Below are 20984 nucleotides of genomic sequence, written 5' to 3'. Positions count from 1 at the left end.
CCATTAAGAACTGCTTTTCTCCATTTTCCAACAGATTTTCTGCCTTGATTCTTATTAGAAGAGGGGACCTAAATAATAAATGCCCACCAAAATGAGGACTAAAATGAGGACCTTTTCCACAGGACTGGAAAAGGTCAGTTTTCATTCCAATCCCAAAGAAAGGCAATGCCAAAGAATGCTCAAACTACCATACAATTGCACTCATCTCACATGCTAGTAAAGAAATGCTCAAAATTCTCCAAGCCTGGCTTCAGCAATATGTAAACCATGAACTTCCAGATGTTCAAGCTGGTTTTAGAAAAGGCAGAGGAACCAGAGATCAAATTGCCAACATCTGCTGGATCATGGAAAAAGCAAGAGAGTTCCAGAAAAACATCTATTTCTGCTTATTGACTATGCCAAAGCCTTTGACTGTGTGGATCATAATAAACTGTGGAAAATTCTGAAAGAGATGGGATTACCAGAGCACCTGACCTGCCTCTTGAGAAACCTATACGCAGGTCAGGAAGCGACAGTTAGAACTGGACATGGACCAACAGACTGGTTCCAAATAGGAAAAGGAGTATGTCAAGGCTGTATATTGTCACCCTGCTTTTTTAATTTATATGCAGAATACATCATGAGAAACGCTGGGCTGGAAGAATCACAAGCTGGAATCAAGATTGCCGGGAGAAATATCAATAACCTCAGATATGCAGATGACACCACCCTTATGGCAGAAAGGGAAGAGGAACTAAAAGCCTCTTGATGAAAGTGAAAGAGGAGAGTGAAAAAGTTGACTTAAAGCTCAACATTCAGGAAACGAATATCATGGCATCTGGTCCCATCACTTTATGGGAAATAGATGGACAAACAGTGGAGACAGTACCAGACTTTAGTTTTGGGGGCTCCAAAATCACTGCAGATGGTGACTGCAGCCATGAAATTAAAAGATGCTTACTCCTTGGAAGAAAAGTTATGACCAACCTAGATAGCATATTCAAAAGCAGAGACATTACTTTGCCAACTAAGGTCCATCTAGTCAAGGCTATGGTTTTTCCTGTGGTCATGTATGGATGTGAGAGTTGGACTGTGAAGAAGGCTGAGCGCCGAAGAATTGATGCTTTTGAACTGTGGTGTTGGAGAAGACTCTTGAGAGTCCCTTGGACTGCAAGGAGATCCAACCAGTCCATTTTGAAGGAGATCAGCCCTGGGATTTCTTTGGAAGGAATGATGCTGAAGCTGAAACTCCAGTACTTTGGCCACCTCATGCAAAGAGTTGACTCATTGGAAAAGACTCTGATGCTGGGAGGGATTGGGGGCAGGAAGAAAAGGGGATGACAGAGGATGAGATGGTTGGATGGCATCACTGACTCGATGGACATGAGTTTGAGTGAACTCTGGGAGTTGGTGATGGACAGGGAGGCCTGGCATGCTGCGATTCATGGGGTCGCAAAGAGTTGCACACGACTGAGCGACTGAACTGAACTGAATTGAAAATGAGGGAAAGATCCATAGTCCTCACCACTTGTTGTTGACTTATGTCAGGCCTTGGCTCACTGATGTCACTTGTCACGACCTTGGCCTGTAACTTTAAGACCTATAATTAGTCTCAGAATCAGGAAGAAAGGGGCTATCAGCTCAACCTCTGCCTCATTTCCTGAACACTGATTTTTACCCAATTCCTTTTCTTTTTGTACCAGGAAATGCGGGTGTTGAATACTTGAAGACAAACTCCTCATTTGGGGAGGTGGATAGGAGACATAAAACTTGTCCATACTTGGAAATACAGATGGAACCGAACTGAATGCCCCTTTTCACTCACTGACTCAGGTTGGCGGTGTTCTGAATCCTCATTTGTAAATGAAAGACATTTGGCTTTTCCTTTTGGTGGAAAAGACAATCCTAGGGAGGGAAAAAGGAGAGACAGAAAGAAGAGAAAAAAGAAGAAAAAGAAGGAGGAGGAAAAGGAGGAAGAGGAGAATGGGAGGAAGAAAGAAGGGGGGGATGAAGGAAGTGAAGGAGGAGGTGAAGGAGAGAGAGGGAGGGAGGAAGGGTAAGGAGGAGGTAAAGGGGTGGGCAGCCTTAGGCAGGCCAGTGCTGGAGGAGCAGGTGGAACGTGCCCTCAACAATTCCTTTTCTCCATAGTGTATCTTACTCCAGGTTTTTGTGGGCATCAGTTTCCAGTTTTCAAACTTATTTTATGACCATTAAAGTTATAAACATAAATAACTATAAACAACAGAAGGCCCAGAAAGCTTCAAAAATGCTTGAAACTGCTCCCTGATCTCACTCCCTGTGGATCGGGGGAGATTTCCTGGAGAAAGGATATTCGAGCTGCAATATGAGAGTTTTGTAGGAGATGATTAGGTGAAGAGAGTGGGGGAGGAAGAGTTCTCATGTTTGCCCCTCAGGATTCGCTTTCCATTCTCCTCCTCTGTGCTCCAGGCACGGCCTCCAGGGACTGTCACTCCAGGTTCTCGAGTGGGTTTGGCCAATGGGAGGCACCCCCAAGAGGTGAGTACAGGGAGCAGGTGAATGGTGGTGTTTATTCCTCTGCTCCCTCCTTGTCTGAGGCGGCATTCCTCTACGGATGGCCACAGCTGTGTCAGCCTGTGTCAGTCTGTGTCAACCACAAGTCGTCTCTGACTACAGGGAACATAATTAACTGAAGGCACTGGCTGCTGTGCTCTGAAGCCCATCCCTGCATTGCTCCAAGGCCATGTCTTGCACAGGCTGCTCCCAGACATTTAGCCTGTGCAGTAGGGATACTAAGGCATTCCTGAGAGATCTGGGATTCCTCTAACTGTCAGTTTTGGCTCCTGACAATCTTGTCAAAACGTTCTTAGTCCAATCATCCTTCTTCCTCTATTCTTCACTTGGAGTCCCTTTCTGAGTCCCCTCCCATTCTCTCTTTTAAATGTTCTCCCTAATAAGATCCTAGCCTGTTTAATCTCATCTTGGCATTTGTTTCTTGGAGAACCTGCCTTTGCTGAGAGGGTGTTCATTTCCAACTGCCAGCTCACCCTTTCCCAGCAACTGCTCCCTCCTCGCCTCTTTAAGGCCTAGCTGTGATTCCAGCTCAGCTGTTGTTAGTCCCTGGGTGGTGTTTCCCTTAGGCCTGTTTGCAACTTTTTAAGAATTCCCATCATTAAACTCAGAAAAGTTACTGCTATAGATAGACTGAATGTTTATATCTCCCCAAAACTCATGTGTTAAAACCTGATCTCCAACAGACATAGAGAATAGACTTACGGACACAGGGAGACGGGAAGAGAGGGTGATATGTATGAAAAGAGTAACGTGGAAACTTACATTACCATATGTAAAATAGACAGCCAACGGGAATTTGCTGTGTGGCTCCAGAAACTCAAACAGGGGCTCTGTATCAACCTAGAGGGGTGGGAGGGAGGCTCAAAAGGGATGAGATATATGTATATCCATGGCTGATCCATGCTGAGGTTTGACAGAAAACAATAAAATTCTGTAAAGCAATTATCCTTCAATTAAAAAAAAATTAAAAAGAAAAAAAACCTGATCTCCAACATGATGATATTTGGAGGTGAGGCCTTTGGGAGGTGATTTTGTCATGAGGGCAGAGCCCCCAAGAATGGGAAGGAGATCCTGGAGAGATGATCCTTTGCCTCTCCACCATCTGAAGTCACAGCAAAAAGGCAGCTCTCTATGAATCAGGCTCTCACCAGACATGGAATCTGCTAGCACCTTAATCTTGAACTTTGCAGCTTCTAGAACTGTGAGAAATCAATATCTTTCATCTACAAGCCATCCAGTTTGTGGTATTCAATTATAGCAGCCTGAATGGACTAAGATAATTACCCTCTTTGAATGTAACACTTGTTTACCGCCAGGATTCTCTCTGATACAGTAGTCTGGCACAGAGAACAACCCGTGCAATATCCTGATGTGAGGGAAGACTTGGTGTGTGCTCTCCATGATGTTGACCCACATCGCCCACTGGACGCCGAAACTTGCTTGTCTTGCGGGCTTGGGGAAGCACATGATTGCCACACTCCTCTGAGCTTCCCTGCTGCCTTAGGCAAGGCTCCAACTTTCTATTGGCCTCAGGGTATAACCAAATGCTTTCTCTATTGAACTTCTCTTTTTTTTTTTTTAATTTTTATTTTTACTTTATTTTACTTTTACAATACTGTATTGGTTTTGCCATACATTGACATGAATCCACCACTGATGTACATGCATTCCCAAACATGAACCCCCCTCCCACCTCCTTCTCTTATTTTTGCCTGCCAAGCATCCAATCCTCTTCTGATTATTATAATTTGATTTTCCTTTTGGGAATCAATTTTTTCCTTCTCTCAAACTATGTCGGTGTACCAGATTTGCCCAACTGAATCAGAAACTAGAGTGTGATTTGTTAGGTTAGTAAGTGGAAACTGTTGGGGAAAAGGATCTCTTTTCTTCGGGATTGATGTATTTAAAGAACTTTCTGGGGCCATCTCATGGATACAAGAGCTGATATAGGAGGAAATCTGAATTGAGAGACAGAGAGAAAGAAGGAAGATGAGAAAAACTGGTGACATCATTTGAGCCCTTGGATACAGATGTGTCTGAAACCAACATGCCCTTGAAATTTTCACTTATGTAAGATAATTGACACTTGTTATTTTGACTAAACCATTTTAAGTTGGATTTTTGTCACTTTAAAAAAGAGAATTCAACTAAAACTGCTATAGGGCCCTTCTAGTTTCATTGTTTTAGGAGTTTATGTGTTCTTCACACCAGAGACATAACATTTAATGTCAGCTACAATGAGTAGAAGCTACAATGGGTACAATGTTGGAGGAGACTTTTGAGAGTCCCTTGGACTGCAAGGAGATCCAACCAGTCCATCCTAAAGGAGATCAGTCCTGAGTGTTCATTGGAAGGACTGACACTGAAGCTGAAACTCCAATACTTTGGCCACCTGATAAGAAGAACTGACTCATTTGAAAAGACCCTGATGCTGGGAAAGATTGAGGGCAGGCACAGAGGGGACAACAGAGGATGAGATGGTTGCACGGCATCACTGACTCAAAGAACATGAGTTTGGGTAGACACCGGGAGCTGGTAATGGACAGGGAGGCCTGGCGTGCTGCAGTCCATGGGGTCGCAAAGAGTCAGACACAAATGAGCAACTAAACTGAATTGAACTGACAATGGGTAGAAAGCAACTTCTTCTCTATGCCTTCTTCCCAGAAATGAGAGATGGGGTTTTTAAAAATAGCCTTTGACATATAGTTTATATACTATAAAAGTGACTCATTTTTAAGTATAAAATTCAATGATTTTTAGCAAATTTACAGAATTGTAAAATCCACTTTTAGAACATGTTTTTGTCATCCCAAAAAGATTTTTCATGTTCATTTGCATTCATTCCCTGTTCCTATCCCTAGCCAAAGGCAATCATTAATCTGCTATTTATCTCTGTTAGTTGCTCAGACATGTCCAGCTCTTTGTGACCCCATGAACTGTAGCCCACCAGGCTCCTCTGCCCATGAAATTCTTCAGGAGTGAATTGCCATTTCCTTTTCTGGCTATTTGTCTATAGATTTGTTTTTTCTGAGTATTTCATGTAAAGGGAATCACACAATATGTGGTCTTTGTGTCTGTTTTTTTTTTTTAACATAATGTTTTTGAGGATCATTGACTTGTAGCATGTATCATAACTTCCTTCTTTTTTTTATCACTGAGCATTCACTAGAATTGATGTGTGGAGTGTTTTCATTTGTTTGACTATAATAAATAAAGCTTCTATAGACATTTGGATACAGATCTTTGTGTAATCATATGTTTTCACTTCTCTTGGGTAGATACCTAGAAGTAGAATTGTTGGTTTATATGGAAGTGTTACCCCAATGTTCATTGCAGCACTGTTTATAATAGCCAGGACATGGAAACAACCTAGATGTCCATCAGCAGATGAATGGATAAGAAAGCTGTGGTACATATATACAATGGAGTATTACTCAGCCGTTAAAAAGAATTCATTTGAATCAGTTCTGATGAGATGGATGAAACTGGAGCCGATTATACAGAGTGAAGTAAGCCAGAAAGAAAAACACCAATACAGTATACTAACACATATATATGGAATTTAGGAAGATGGCAATGACGACCCTGTATGCAAGACAGGGAAAGAGACACAGATGTGTATAACGGACTTTTGGACACAGAGGGAGAGGGAGAGGGTGGGATGATTTGGGAGAATGACATTCTAACATGTATACTATCATGTGAATTGAATCGCCAGTCTATGTCTGACGCAGGATGCAGCATGCTTGGGGCTGGTGCATGGGGATGACCCAGAAAGATGTTATGGGGAGGGGAGGTGGGAGGGGGGTTCATGTTTGGGAATGCATGTAAGAATTAAAGATTTTAAAATTTAAAAAAAAAAAAAAGAAGGAAAAAAAAAAAAAGGTTTAACTTTTTAAGATAAGGTCAAACTGTTTCCCAAAGCGACTGCACCAAAAGCATTAACGCATGAGGGTTCTGTTTTCTCCACATCCTCACCAGCACTTACTATATCTGTCTTTTTGCTTGTAGACATTCTACTGGGTATGTATTAGTATATCATTGTGGTTTTTATTTGCATATCTCTAAGGATCGATGCAAAGAAATAGAGGAAAACAACAGAATGGGAAAGATTAGAGATCTCTTCAAGAAAATTAGAGATACCAAGGGAATATTTCATGCAAAGATCGGCTCAATAAAGGACAGAAATGGGATGGACCTAACAGAAGCAGAAGATATTAAGAAGAGATGGCAAGAATACACAGAAGAACTGTACAAAAAAGATCTTCATGACCCAGATAATCATGATGGTGTGATCACTCACCTAGAGCCAGACATCCTGGAATGTGAAGTCAAGTGGGCCTTAGGAAGCGTCACTACGAACAAAGCTAGTGGAGTTGATGGAATTCCAGTTGAGCTATTTCAAATCCTGAAAGATGATGCTGTGAAAGTGCTGCACTCAATATGGCAGCAAATTTGGAAAACTCAGCAGTGGTTACAGGACTGGAAATGGTCAGTTCTCATTCCAATCCCAAAGAAAGGCAATGCCAAAGAATGCTCAAACTACCACACAATTGCACTCATCTCACACGCTAGTAAAGTAATGCTCAAAATTTTCACAGTTGGACTGTGAAGAAAGCTGAGTGCCGAAGAACTGATGCTTTTGAACTGTGGTGTTGGAGAAGACTCTTGAGAGTCTCTTGGACTGCAAGGAGATCCAACCAGTCCATCCTAAAGGAGACCAGTCCTGGGTGTTTATTGGAAGGACTGATGCTGAAGCTGAAACTCCAAACTTTGGCCACCTCACGGGAAGAGTTGACTCATAGGAAAAGACCCTCATGCTGGGAGGGACTGAGGGCAGGAGGAGAAGTGGACGACAGAGGATGAGATGGCCGGATGGCATCACCAACTCGATGGACATGAGTTTGGGGAAACTCCGGGAGTTGGTGATGGACAGGGAGGCCTGGCAGGCTGCAGTTCATGGGGTCACAAAGAGTGGGACACAACTGAGCGACTGAACTGATCTGAACTGAAGGATTAATGATATTGAGCATTTTGCCATGTGTTTAATAGCCACATTTTCTTTCTTGAATTGTATATTTAAATCTTTTGCCCATTTAAAAATTGGACTCTTTTGTGTTCTTTTTATTTAGTTGTATTTGTTCCTTGTATATTCTGGATTTAAGTCTTTTGTCAGATGAATTATTTGTAAATATTTAGGCGCCAGAAATTTAAATCAAGAAGATAATGGTCCCACTTATTTCCCCATTCCCAGGGTGGGCCTTGGCATGCCTGGTTAAGATCTGCCTTTGAGCCCTCTTCTCTCATGGACTTACGTCCTACTAAGCTGTGCTCCTCTACTTCTCAGAACTAGGTCCTTACCTTAGTTTCTTTGGCTGCAAACAACAGAAACCAACTCTGGCTAAATTAAGCAAAAGGACGTTTGTTGGAAGGACTTCTGGAGCTGTTGACCAAGCCTCGCTTAGGCCACATGCCCTCTCCCAGCTGTGCCAGGCTTGGTCACTTTGCTTTCTATAGCGAGGGGTAGGATCCTTGATTTACTCTCCCACCAAGACATCACATAGTGGAGGAAAGATCATTCCCCAAAAGGAAATCAGGACATTAATTCACTAACTGTTTTTCTTGCTCTGCCTTTTTTTTTTTTTTACTATATTATGCTGCTTTTCTTTGGCATCTTTAATCAGGCAATCAGAGCTCATTTCCAAGGAAGAAGGTGGGATTACTTTAGAGAGGATATTGAGCAGATGAGTGGCGAGGGACAGACTTCTCTCTGTCTCTTCATTCTTAAGATATGTTTTCCAAGAAACACCCGATCTATCTTAAATAAACTGCCAGCTCTCCCTCTGTGTGTATCAGCATCTGCCCCTGGAGAATAGCCCGTAACCAATAGCTCTCAAAGCCCCAAACCCTCTTTCCAATGTCTCTGTGGGACCTCATGTCCTCTCTGCTTCCTTGCCTGAAAATGCACCACACTTAAAATTTGAAAGTTTGTAATTTATTGAATAACAACTAATAATTTAAAAAAGACTTAGCACTTTTGCCTTGTTGAAGCCTAGTAGAACATGGGCCACGAGCTGCTCTACTAGAGCCATGCGAGAAAATGTGGCCAGGGTTTTCACTCTTGATGGGGCTGCTCAAATTAGCACGGTCTAATTCAGAAATACAGCCTCAATATGTGCAGCCAGGGTTTACAGCAGTACTTGAAGGACATCAGCTTCATTAAGTTGGGCTAAATGAACTTCCTTGAATGGGTCATTCAAGACATCTGCCTTATGCAGAAACAATGCTATCTCTTTGTATATAAAGTGAAATTTTAAAAACTTAAAAAAAAGACTTAGCATGCGGCCTGGCACATATATGGTAGCTTATTAGTATTGTTATTATGGGATGAGAAAGGCCTAATCCAACTTGGAATCAAATATGTAAATCAAAGGCAATTATGACACAAGAATGTTGTTAAGACAAATATTTTGGAGGGTTTTTGCTGTTTTAAAAGGGCAATTGCACATATACACTTTGGCTTTTGAGGGGCATATCATCTTTTTTAATGACTATTCTAGACGTCTAGAGTGTTATTTTGAGTGGCCTCTGCCCATCACAGTGGAATGAATGGCAACTGCCTGACTGAGAATACAGAAGAAAAGCAGCATAATATAGTATAAAAGTCAGAGCAAACTGTAGTGGGGCTGAGAAGATTGCAATTTAATGGGGCTCAATTATTTGATTACAATAGACCTTTCAGTTGCCATAGAAACAAAACCACTGCTCTGAAAAAAGACACTGATGGGATCAGGCAGGCACACATCTTAAAAAAAAAAAAAAAGCTAAATTAAATGGTGCACAGAATGGCAACGAATGCTCCTGAAATTACTCTATCTGGGTGGATAAATGAGGAAAGCACAGAGATAACAGGTAGTGTAAAATGTTGACACAATGCAGGCTAATCAAAGCAGTCTCCAAATTGCAAAGCAAAATCAATATTTGAATCTTGGTCTCTTCTCTGTGACAAGACCCCAGATGCTGGTTTCCTATAGGACTGTAGATGAGTGAGCCATACTGGGGCTGGGGATAGGGGACAGTCAAAACAGGAGTCGGGATGACATAGTGGGATAGGGAGTGAAAGAGGCAGACAGAGACAGGTTGAGACCTTATTGTCAATACAGTAAGTATCTTGAACAACATAGATTTAAATTGTGCAGGTCCACATATAGGCAGACTTTTTTCTATTGTAAATAATACTGCAGAACTGACAAACTGTAGTGAGAACCTTGAAGAAGTGCATAGCCAGAAATTCTAACTTCAGGGATCTCTCTGGAATTTTCAATACAGAGCCATTTACATTTGCAAAAACTTGAAGGAAAAAATCCTCTTATGATACCAATGAAAACTTATAGGTACTTACTCTGGGTGCACGCAGCTTTTGGCAGGAAAGAGCTCTTTAACAGGAAAGAGCTATCTGCAGGAGGCTCCTTTTTGTCTTACAATAACTTTAGCAAAGCCACATTGTAATTAACCTTAAGCCAAGCGCCCTCATCTACTTATCTCAAGCCAAAGCACAATTTTGAAATCTTTTGATCACACAATGCTTAGCTTGACATGTTGGTTCTTTCCGTAGACCAAAGAAGCAAAAATGAGGAATAAGTAATTAACAGATGGCCAGATCTCTTCCTTAGCTTCCCCTTCGGTAATCTTGTGAACAAACTGTGAACAAGATAGCATCTAAAGATCAGAAGGCGTCAACAAGTGTTGACAACAAGTGTGCACACAGTAGGAGATAGTGATGAATCTAATTCTCTATCTCAATGATTAGGGGCTTCCCTTGTAGCTCAGTTGGTAAAGAATCTGCCTGCAAGGCAGGAATCCGCCTGTGATGCAGGAGACCCTGGTTCAGTTCCTGGGTCTGGAAGATCCCCTGGAGAAGGAAATGGCAACCCATTCCAGTATTCTTGCCTGGAAAATCCCATGGACAGAGGAGCCTGGTGGGCTACAGTCCATTGGGTTGCAAGAGTTGGACACAACTTAGTGACTAAACCACCACCACATCTCAATGATTAAGATTATTGAGATCAATAATTAAAGAGATTACTTCCTTCTTTCCCTTTAAGAACTTTCATGGACAAGCAGAATCTTCAGAGTTGGTTTGGGGAACATGAATCCACCTTCTCCCCAGATTGCTGGCTTTTCTGATTGAATCAACATTTCTTTCTACCAACATTTGCTTTTCTAGTGTTAATTTTCAGGCAACAATCAGCCAGACCCGAGGTCAGTAACATGGGTATCCTTGTGCCAAGAGCATTACATGTGTCCTCTTATTTAATCCTCCTGACAACCTAGGAGGAAGGTATTATTATTATCTCCATGTACAGATGGGGAAACTGAAACCAGAGGGGAATAAGCAATATGGCTAGCGTTAACAAAAAAATGGTAGGATTTGAACCCAGGTACTTCTTAGTAGAGACTCTAAGCCGTTAACCATTGGCATTAATGAATTATATTGTCATTATAAGGTAGAATATTCTATAGACACTGAAATTACAAGAATTTTAGGGACATAGGAAAATGTTTCTTATAAGTAAGAAAAGCATGTCATAAACTTTATATATTGCATAATTTCAACCATGTTAATTTTATAAATTTGCAATCAAAAATGACACTAAGAAAATTATTCTATACTGTCAAGTGTTTTTGGAGAAGGCAATGGCACCCCACTCCAGTACTCTTGCCTGGAAAATCCCATGGACGGAGGAGCCTGGTGGGCTGCAGTCCATGGGGTCGCGAAGAGTTGGACACAACTGAGCGACTTCACTTTCACTTTTCACTTTCATGCATTGGAGAAGGAAATGGCAACCCACTCCGGTGTTCTGGCCTGGAGAATCCCAGGGACAGGGGAGCCTGGTGGGCTGCCGTCTATGGGGTCGCACAGAGTCGGACATGACTGAAGTGACTTAGCAGCAGCAGCACAGTCAAGTGTTTGTTTTTTTTTCAGTTTATCAACTCTGTGCAGATCTGAGGCTGTGGGTATGGTATTATCAGAATATTTTATTGCAGTGTTAATTTCTTCAGACCAGACAAAACCCACACAGAGCCAGAGAAATGTCCAGGAAAAAAGAGATCTTCAAAAGATGGTGGATCAGAGATTGGACTAACTACAAGCTCTATTTTAAGATGGAATGATGGTCACTAGTTAAGGGAACAGAAAGAGGAGGCTCTACAGCCTGGGCTGAACCCTTCCACTCAGGTCCCCGGGGCCCTCACAGCACCTTTCCTGATTCCTCCTGCTCCTCCTCCTCTTTCCCCTCCCCCTCTTTTCTTCTTTGTCCTCTTCTTCTTGCACTCACTTCTTCCTCCTTCTCTAACCAGCGTCTATCAGGCACTGAAGTCAGTCAATAATTGTGAACTGGTCATCTGAAAGAATGGGCATCCAAGTTTTTCCTTCTTCAGTGTTTATCTTTCCTCTTTCTGGTAACTGTGGGACCCTGAATTTTCTTAGCAAACTGTCTCTACAGGAGCTGGTAAGGCTGTCAATCAAGGTGCCTGCCCTCCCCTAGCCAGAGGATGGGAGGTGACTGAGCTTGGCTAGGTGAAGTCTAGTAGGAATTTGAATCTTGAGCAGATGACATAAAGATAGAATACTGGGAAGCAGACCATCCCGGAGAAGGCATTTCAAAGAGACCACTCCCTTGAAACCCAGATCATCCCTGGAACCTATCCTTCTAAAGCCTCGTCCTTTTGCTTTTTATTCCATTCCATAAGCTACCCCAGATGCTTCCAAGTTTTATTTCTCTTGTTGCTGAGTTTTGCTTCCGTTGGCCAGTCTGTTTCTGTTAGCTCACCACCACATAGCAACAGAGGCTGACTCTGTGGCTGTGTGTACAGGGTCTCAGTAACTTGGTTCAAACACGCAAAGGAGAATCAGACATCACCGCCTCCTCGCTTCATTCTAGATCTCGTAGCCTGGACTTAATGGGCCTTGTTTTTAAACTGAGAAAAAGGTTGAGATTTTGGCTCCCTATTGTTCAATCACTGAGTGATCTTGTTCTGTGTTCTCTCCTCTTGAATTTTTTAATTTGAAAAATTTGAACCAAGGCCAGATTAAGGTGTAGGCTGTCAAGGCAGCTGCAAACCTGAAGGGGAGTTACAGCATCATTTGGAAATGTGAAACCAGTGAGCTCAGGTCCCCCCAGGAGCAACTGTACAGAACTGGTGGGAACCTAGTGGGTCTGCTCCACTGAGGGCAACATTGCCCTCTGGGGATGATTAAAACACTCCACTTTTTCTTTTTGGTATTTTTGAGACACACACTTTTTTTTTTTTTAAGTCAGAGGAAGGTTTTTTTTTTTTTTTTAAATCTTTTAAATTATGAGAGTATGATAACAGATTTATAGTAGATTGTAAAATACAGAACAAAATTGCATGTAGTTCCACCATATATTACAATTAATTATTTTTTAAGTAGATAAATTAAGACTTTTTAGTTGAAGTTTCAATGTAAGTCTCTCAAAAATTAACAGAATGAATAGACAGAAAAGTAGAAGGATATACTAGACCTGAAAAGCCCTTAATTCAACATAATTAAGATTTATACAATTTTCACACAAAGCAGGGCACAAATTCTATTCAAGTTCCCATAGACTATAAACCAAGAGATATTGGAGCATACTCAGGGACATAAAACAAGGTGCAAAAGTTTCATGGCCTAAAAGGATTGAAATCATTCAGAGACTATTTATTCTCTTATCACTGTGGCATTATGTTAGATATCAATATAAAAATATATTGAAAATAACCCACTTTTTTTCAAACACAATGTGACATTTGCCAAGAGAGATCTTTGACTTAGTGATTGAAAGCCTCAAGAAGGTTAGAAGATTGGAAAAACACAGAGGGTGATTGCAGAGAAGAAAGCATTTAAATGAGAAATTAATACCAAAATGAGAAATTAATATCAAGGATACTTTAAAAAGGCAATGTATTTGGAAATTAAATGTCTACTTTTAAATGATGGGTGTATCTAAGAAGCCATAACAAGAAAAATTAGAAAATATTTGTAACAAAACATATATGAAAAGATAATTTATCAGAATTTGTTGCATGCAGTTGAAGCTGCTCAATGAAACTAAATACAATATGGAATCCAGAATAAGGTATGAAAACAAATAATGGACACCAGCATAAAATTTTATGAAATTTGAACAAAATCTGTACTTTAGTTAATAATACATGTTAATTTCTTGTGTTCTTTTAAACACAGTATTTATATTTTCATAATTAGATTAAAAGCATCATGCCTCATTCAAGATTTTTTATTTATTTATTTACTTTGGTTTTTAAAGTACTTTTTATTTATTTATTTTTATTTATTTTAATTGGAGGCTAATTACTTTACAATATTGTAGTGGTTTTGCCATACATTGACATGAATCAGCCATAGGTATACATGTGTTCCCTATCCTGAACCCCGCTCCCACCTCCCTCCCCATCCCATCCCTCTGGGTCATCCCAGTGCACCAGCCCTGAGCGCCCTGTCTCATGCATCGAACCTGGACTGTCGATCTGTTTCACATATGATAATATACATGTTTCAATGCTACTGTCTCTAATCGTCCCACCCTCGCCTTCTCCCACAGGGTCCAAAAGACTGTTCTACACATCTGTGTCTCTTTTGCTTTCTTGCATACAGGGTTATCGTTACCATCTTTGTAAATTCCATATATATTCGTTAGTATACTGTATTGGTGTTTTTCTTTCTGGCTTACTTAAACACAGTATTTCCTTATATTTTCAGAATTGGATTAAAAGTTTCAAGCCTCATTCAAGATTTTTTTAAAATCACTAAAATAATAAGATTGCTAGAATTTTAGCAGTAATACTTTGTTGTTCAGTTGCTCAGTCATGTCCAACTCTTTGTGACCCCATGGACTGCAGCACACCAGGCTTCCCTGTCTTTTATCATCCCCCAGAGCTTGCTCAAGCTCATGTCCATTGGGTCGGTGATACCATCCAACCATCTCATCCTCTGTCATTCCCTTCTTCTGCCTTCAGTCTTTCCCAGCATCAGGGTCTTTCCCAGTGAGTCAGTTCTTCACATCAGGTGGTAGAAGTATTGGAGTTTCAGCTTCAGCATCAATCCTAAAGGACAGATTTCCTTCAGGATGAACTGGTTTGATCTCCTTGCAGTCCAAGGGACTCTCAGGAGTCTTCTCCAACACCACAGTTCAAAAGCATCAGTTCTTTGGCACTCAGCTTTCTTTATGGTCCAACTCTCACATCCATATATGAAAGTGAAAGTGAAGTTGCTCAGGCGTGTCCGACTCTGTGACCCCATGGACTGTAGCCCACCAGGCTCCTCCGTCCATAGGATTCTCCAGGCAAGAATACTGGAGTGGGTTGCCATTTCCTTCTCCAGGGGATTTTCCCAACCCAGGGATTGAACCCAGGTCTCCTGCATTGTGGGCAGACACTTAAACCTCTGAGCCACCAGGGAACATCCATACATGACTACTGAAAAAACCATAGCTTCAACTATATGGACCTTTGTCAACAGAGTAATGTCTCTGCTTTTTTAATACGTTGTCATAGCTTTTCTTCCAAGGAACAAGCATCTTTTAATTTCATGGCTGCACTCACCATCCACAGTGATTTTAGAGCCCAAGAAAATAAAGTCTATCACTGTTTCCAGTAATACTAGATGCCAGAATAAATGGAACTATATCAAAACATTGAGTAAATATAAATTAGAAATCCAGCATTCTATTCATACTTTGTCAAACAAGTGAAACCAAAATGTCATAACTTTTTTAACTAAGCAAAATTTAATAAGTTTTCTAAAATATATGTATTTATATAAACTTTTCTATTGCCCTTGATAAAAGCTTGAGAAAGAACAACAACAAAAAAAAAATGGAGAAACTGGAAAACATGAACTAAAAGAAATGGGAGTGCTAAATATGAAATAGAAAAAGTGAAACTAGATAAAAGATAAAGATCATCATATAGTCCAGTTGTTTTTAAACCTGGCTGCTCATTAGAATACATCTGGAGCTTTGGAGAAAAAACAGTACCTGGGCATTTGTATTTTTCAAAAAATTCCAGATAATTCTAAAGTGTATCTGGATTTTAAAAAGTAGTTACAGATATTTCTATTAAATGGTGGTTTTAGTGATACAGAATTCTATTATCTTCTTTTGACCAATCATGATACAATGGTATCAAAATGAATAATAGTTATGTAATCACATTAGTGGGCTTCCCTGGTGGTTCAATTGGTGAGGAATCTGGTTGCAATGCAGGAGACCTAGGTTCGATCCTTGGGTTGGGAATATCCCCTGGAGGAGGGCATGGTAACCCACTTTAGTATTCTTGCCTTGAGAATCCCCATGGACGAAGGAGTCTGGCAGGCTACAGTCCGTGGGGTTACAAAGAGTTGGACACGACTGAGCGACTAAGCACAGCACACCACAATCACAATAGTAAAAGATGTTAATCAGTTTCACAATTAATAGCCAGACAAAAATATAAAATATTTATAATTGTAAGCCATAATGGAATCATGATTAACCTAACAGCATAAAATAATTACTTACAATTTAGGGGGTTAAGTAGAGTAATGTGGTAAGTGGAAGTATATATACAAGCACATGTCTTCAATCACCCAGCCAGTCTGTCTTTTGGTTGGTGCATTTAATCCACTTACATTTAAGGTAATTATCCGTATGTGTGATCCTACTACCATTTTCTTGATTGTTTGAGATTTATTCATTGTAGTTCTCTTCCTTCTCTTGGGTTTCCTGCCTGGAGAAGTTCCTTTAGCATTCGTTGTAAAGCTGGCTTGGTGGTGCTGAATTCTCTTAACTTTTGCTTGTTTGGAAAGGTTTTGACTTCTCCATCAAATCTGAACAAGAGTCTTACTGGGTAGAATATTCTTGGTTGTTAGATTCTTCCCTTTCATCACTTTAAATATATTGTGCCATTCCCTTCTGGATTGTAGAGTTTCTATTGAGAAATCAGCTGATAACCTTATGAGAGTTCCCTTATATGTTATTAATATTTGTCGTTTTCCCCTTGTTGCTTTTAATGTTTTAAATTTATCTTTAATTTTTGTCAGTGAGATTACAATCCTGCCTGGGACTCTCTGTGCTTCCTGGATTTGGTTGTCTGTCTCTACTACATCTAGTTGTTTTTCTGGGGTTTTATCTGGTCATCTGGGGCTTCCCTGGTGGCTCAGTTGTAAACATGCCTGCAATGTAGGAAACCCAGGTTCAATCCCCGGGCCAGGAAGGTCCCCTGAAGAAGGGAATGGCTATCCATGCCAGAATTCTTGCCTGGAAAACCCCATAGACAGAGGAAACTGGTGGGCTAGAGTCCACAGGGTTGCAGAGTCAGACAAGACTGAGCGACTGACATCTTCACTTTCTTCATCTGGGAGATAATCCTCTGCCTTTTCATTTCAATTAACTTTCTGTGGTTGTGGTTTTCCTTCTGGAGATTGCAAGATTGTAGTTCTTGTTTCTTCTGTCTGCCCTCTGGTGGTAGAGGCTGATGGGAGGGACTGTCTGTGGGGAAAACTGGGTCTTGTTCCTGTGGGCAGGGTTGGGCACAGTCAGACTTTAATGCAATTATCTGCTGGTGGGTGGGGCTGTGCTCCCTCCCTTTTAGTTGTTTGCCCTGAGATGATCCAGCCTTGGAGTCTCCAGGCTCTATGGTAGATTAATGACACCTCCAAGAAGTCTCACTTGCCAAGGGGCACCCCCCAGGACTGCTGCTGCCAGTGCCTCTGTCCCTGTGGTGAGCCATTGCTGACCCACACCTCCACAGGAGACCCTCCAACACTACCCGATAGGTCTGGTTCAGTCTCTTGTGGGGTCACTGCTCCTTTCCCCAGAGTCCTGATTTGTGCAAAATTTTGTTTGTGCACTCCAAAAGTGGAATCTCTGTCTCCCCCAGTCCTGTGGGAGTCCTGTAATCAAATCCTGGGGATTACTAGTCCTTTTGCTGGATCCCCAGGCTGGGAAGCCCAATGATACGTCTCAAAACCTTCACAACAGTGGGAGAACCTCTTTGTTATTATCGTTCTCCAGGTTGTGGGTCACTCACCCAGCAAGTATGGGATTTGATTTTCTCATGATTGCACCCCTCTTACCATCTTGTGGCTCTTGGGATGCTCAGTTCAGTTCAGTTCAGTTCAGTTGCTCAGTCGTGTCCATCTGTTTGTAACCCCGTGGACTGCAGCACGCCAGCCTTCCTTGTCCATCACCAACTCCTGAAGCCTGCTCAGACTCACATCCATCAAGTCTCTGATGCCATCCAACCATCTCATCCTCTATCATCCCCTTTTCCTCCCGCCTTAAATCCTTCCCAGCGTCAGGGTCTTTTCCAAAGAGTCAGTTATTTGCATCAGGTGGCCAAAGTATTGGAGTTTCAGTTTCAGCATTAGTCCTTCCAATGAATACTCAGGACAGATTTCCTTCAGGATTGACTGGTTTGATCTCCTTGAAGTCCAAGGGACTCTCAAGAGTCTTCTCCAACACCACAGTTCAAAAGCATCAATTCTTCAGTGCTCAGCTTTCTTTATAATCCAACTCTCACATTCATACATGACTACTGGAAAAACCACAGATTTGATTAGACGGACCTTTGTCAGCAAAGTAATGTCTCTGCTTTTTAATATGCTCTCTAGCATATTAATAGGTTTGTCATAGATTTTCTTCCAGGGAGCAAATGTCTTTTAATTTCATGGCTGCCATCACCATCTGCAGTGATTTTGGAGCCCCTAAAAATAAAGTCTCTCACTGTTTCCATTGTTTCCCCATCTAATTGCCATGAAGTGATGGGACCAGATGCCATGATCTTAGTTTTCTGAATGTTGAGCTTTAAGCCAACTTTTTCACTCTCCGCTTTCACTTTCATCAATAAACTTTTTCACTTTCATCTTTGGATGTGGGATTTCATTTTTTGGTGGGTTTCAGTGTCCTCCTGTTGGTTTTTCAACAGCTAGTTGCCATTTTGATGCTCTAGCAGGAGGAGATGAGCACACATTCTTCTACTCCGCCACCTTGATTTGTAACGCCAGATGAAATTTGTATTTCAAATAATGCATGTCACAATGACATTTTCCTTTCACAAATGATTCCTCTTGTTATCTGTTAAAGGCTTTGATGTGAGTCTATGTGGTTTTCTGGTTTGGAAACTACAAAAGAAAAGAGAACAACTATAGGAAAGTGTGGAGAAGGCGATGGCACCCCACTCCAGCACTCTTGCCTGGAAAATCCCATGGACAGAGGAACCTGGTGGGCTGCAGTCCATGGGGTCTCGAAGAGTCAGACATGACTGAGCGACTTCACTTTCACTTTTCACTTTCATGCATTGGAGAAGGAAATGGCAACACACCCCAGTGTTCTTGCCTGGAGAATCCCAGGGACAGAGGAGCCTGGTGGGCTGCCGTCTATGGGGTCGCACAGACTCAGGCACGACTGAAGTGACTTAGCAGCAGCAGCAGCATAGGAAAGTGGGAAATGTTTTATTGATTTATTTCTGAGCCTTGATAATGAAGTGAATTGGTAGCAAGCAAAAAGAATGAGACAATTCTAGATTGGGTTATATTCTGCTAAGTCACTTCAGTCGTGTTCAACTCTGTGCGACCCCACAGACAGCAGCCCACCAGGCTCTCCCGTCCCTGGGATTCTCCAGGCAAGAACACTGGAGTGGGTTGCCATTTCCTTCTCCAATGCATGAAAGTGAAAAGTGAAAGTGAAGTCGCTCAGTCATGTCCGACCCTCAGCGACCCCATGGACTGCAGCCCACCAGGCTCCTCCATCCATGGGATTTTCCAGGCAAGAGTACTGGAGTGGGGTGCCATTGCCTTCTCCAAGGTTATATTTTAGATGGGTTATATTCAAGACTTGCTCTAATAGCAAGTTAAAGAGTAAGATGTCAAAGTTATTTTCTTTCAAAAAACTAAAAGAAATCATACGTATAAACAAATACTGTCCATTTTCTAAGGACATTATATATAATATATATACATATATATTATATATATACTAATTGGAGTAGGAAATGGCAACCCACTCCACTCCAGTATTCTTGCCTAGGAAATCCCATGGACAGAGGAGCCTAGTGGGCTACAGTCCACGGGGTCACAAAGAGTCAGACACAACAGAGCATGCACACACATATCTATTAATAGTCTAGAAACTGTAAAACTCAAACTAATACGTTACCTCTGGGTGTGAGATGGAGGGAACCAGAATTAGGAGCGGTGGTCAAGGGAAGTTAACCTTGTCGGTTGGAATCCTCTACAAACAGTTAAGTCTAACTCATCTAAAGTGTCATTTAAGGCCTGGATTCCTCATTAATTTTCTGTCTGGATGGTCTACCTTTTGATGAAGTTGGGGTATTAAAGTCCCCCACTATTGTTGGGTTACTGTTGATTTCTCCCTTTACAGGTGTTAGTATTTGCCCTACATATTGAAGTGCTCCTATGTTGGGTGCATATGTATTAATAATCGCTTATATCTTTTTCTTGGATTAAACCCTTGATCATTATGTAGCGCCCTTCTTTATCTGTTATAACAACCTTATTTTAAAGTATATTTTGTCTGACATGAGTATCACTACTCCAGCTTTCTTATGAATCCCATTTGTGTGGAACACCGTCTCCTGCCCCCTTACTTTCACTCTGTAAGTGTTCCTAGGTCTGAGGTGGGTCTCTTGTAGACAACATATATGTAGGTCTAGTTTTCCTATCCACCCAGCCAGTCTATGTCCTTTGGTTGGTGCATTTAATCCATTTACATTTAAGGTAATTACTGGTATGTATGATCTTATTACTATTTCCTTAATTGCTTTGGATTTAGTTTTTGTAGGTCTTTTCCTTCTCTTGTGTTTTCTGCCTTCAGCATTTGTTGTAAAACTGGCTTAGCGGTGCTGAATTCTCTCAACTCTTCCTTGTCTGTAAAGGTTTTGATTTCTCCAACAAATCTGAGCAGGAGTCTTGCTGGGTAGAATATTCTTGGTTGTAGGCTCTTCCTTTTCATCACCTGTAATATACCATGCCATTCCCTTCTGGCTCATCGAGTTTCAGTTGAGAAATCAACTGATAATGTTATGGGAGTTCTCTTGTATGTTATTTGTCTTTTTTTTTCCCCCTTTTTGCTTTTAATATTTTATGCTTGTCTTTAATTTTTATCAGTGCTTCCTGGACTTGGATGACTATTTCCTTTCCCATGTTAGGGGAGTTTTTAGCTATTATGTCTTCAGATATTTTCTTGGATCCCTTCTCTCTCTCTTCTCCTTCTGGGACCCCTTTAATGCAAATATTGGTGCATTTAATGTTGCCCCAGAAGTCTCTTAGGCTACCTTCATTTTTTTGCACTTTTTTTTTTTTCTATATTCTGTTTTGCAGCAATGGTTTTCACCATTCTGTCTTCCAGGTCACTTATCCATTCTTCTGC

The 20984-nt window shown here is 41.2% G+C and overlaps 1 pseudogene; it reads left to right on the top strand.

Moving 5' to 3' along the window:
- Positions 1–8594: 8594 nt before the first annotated feature.
- LOC114117843 (small ribosomal subunit protein uS14-like) lies at positions 8595–8765 on the top strand (annotated as a pseudogene).
- Positions 8766–20984: the final 12219 nt, after the last annotated feature.

Source organism: Ovis aries, chromosome 14 (genome assembly GCF_016772045.2).
Source record: "Ovis aries strain OAR_USU_Benz2616 breed Rambouillet chromosome 14, ARS-UI_Ramb_v3.0, whole genome shotgun sequence".
In the NCBI taxonomy this organism is placed as follows: domain Eukaryota; kingdom Metazoa; phylum Chordata; class Mammalia; order Artiodactyla; family Bovidae; genus Ovis; species Ovis aries.
This window is presented reverse-complemented; position numbering and strand designations above follow the sequence as displayed.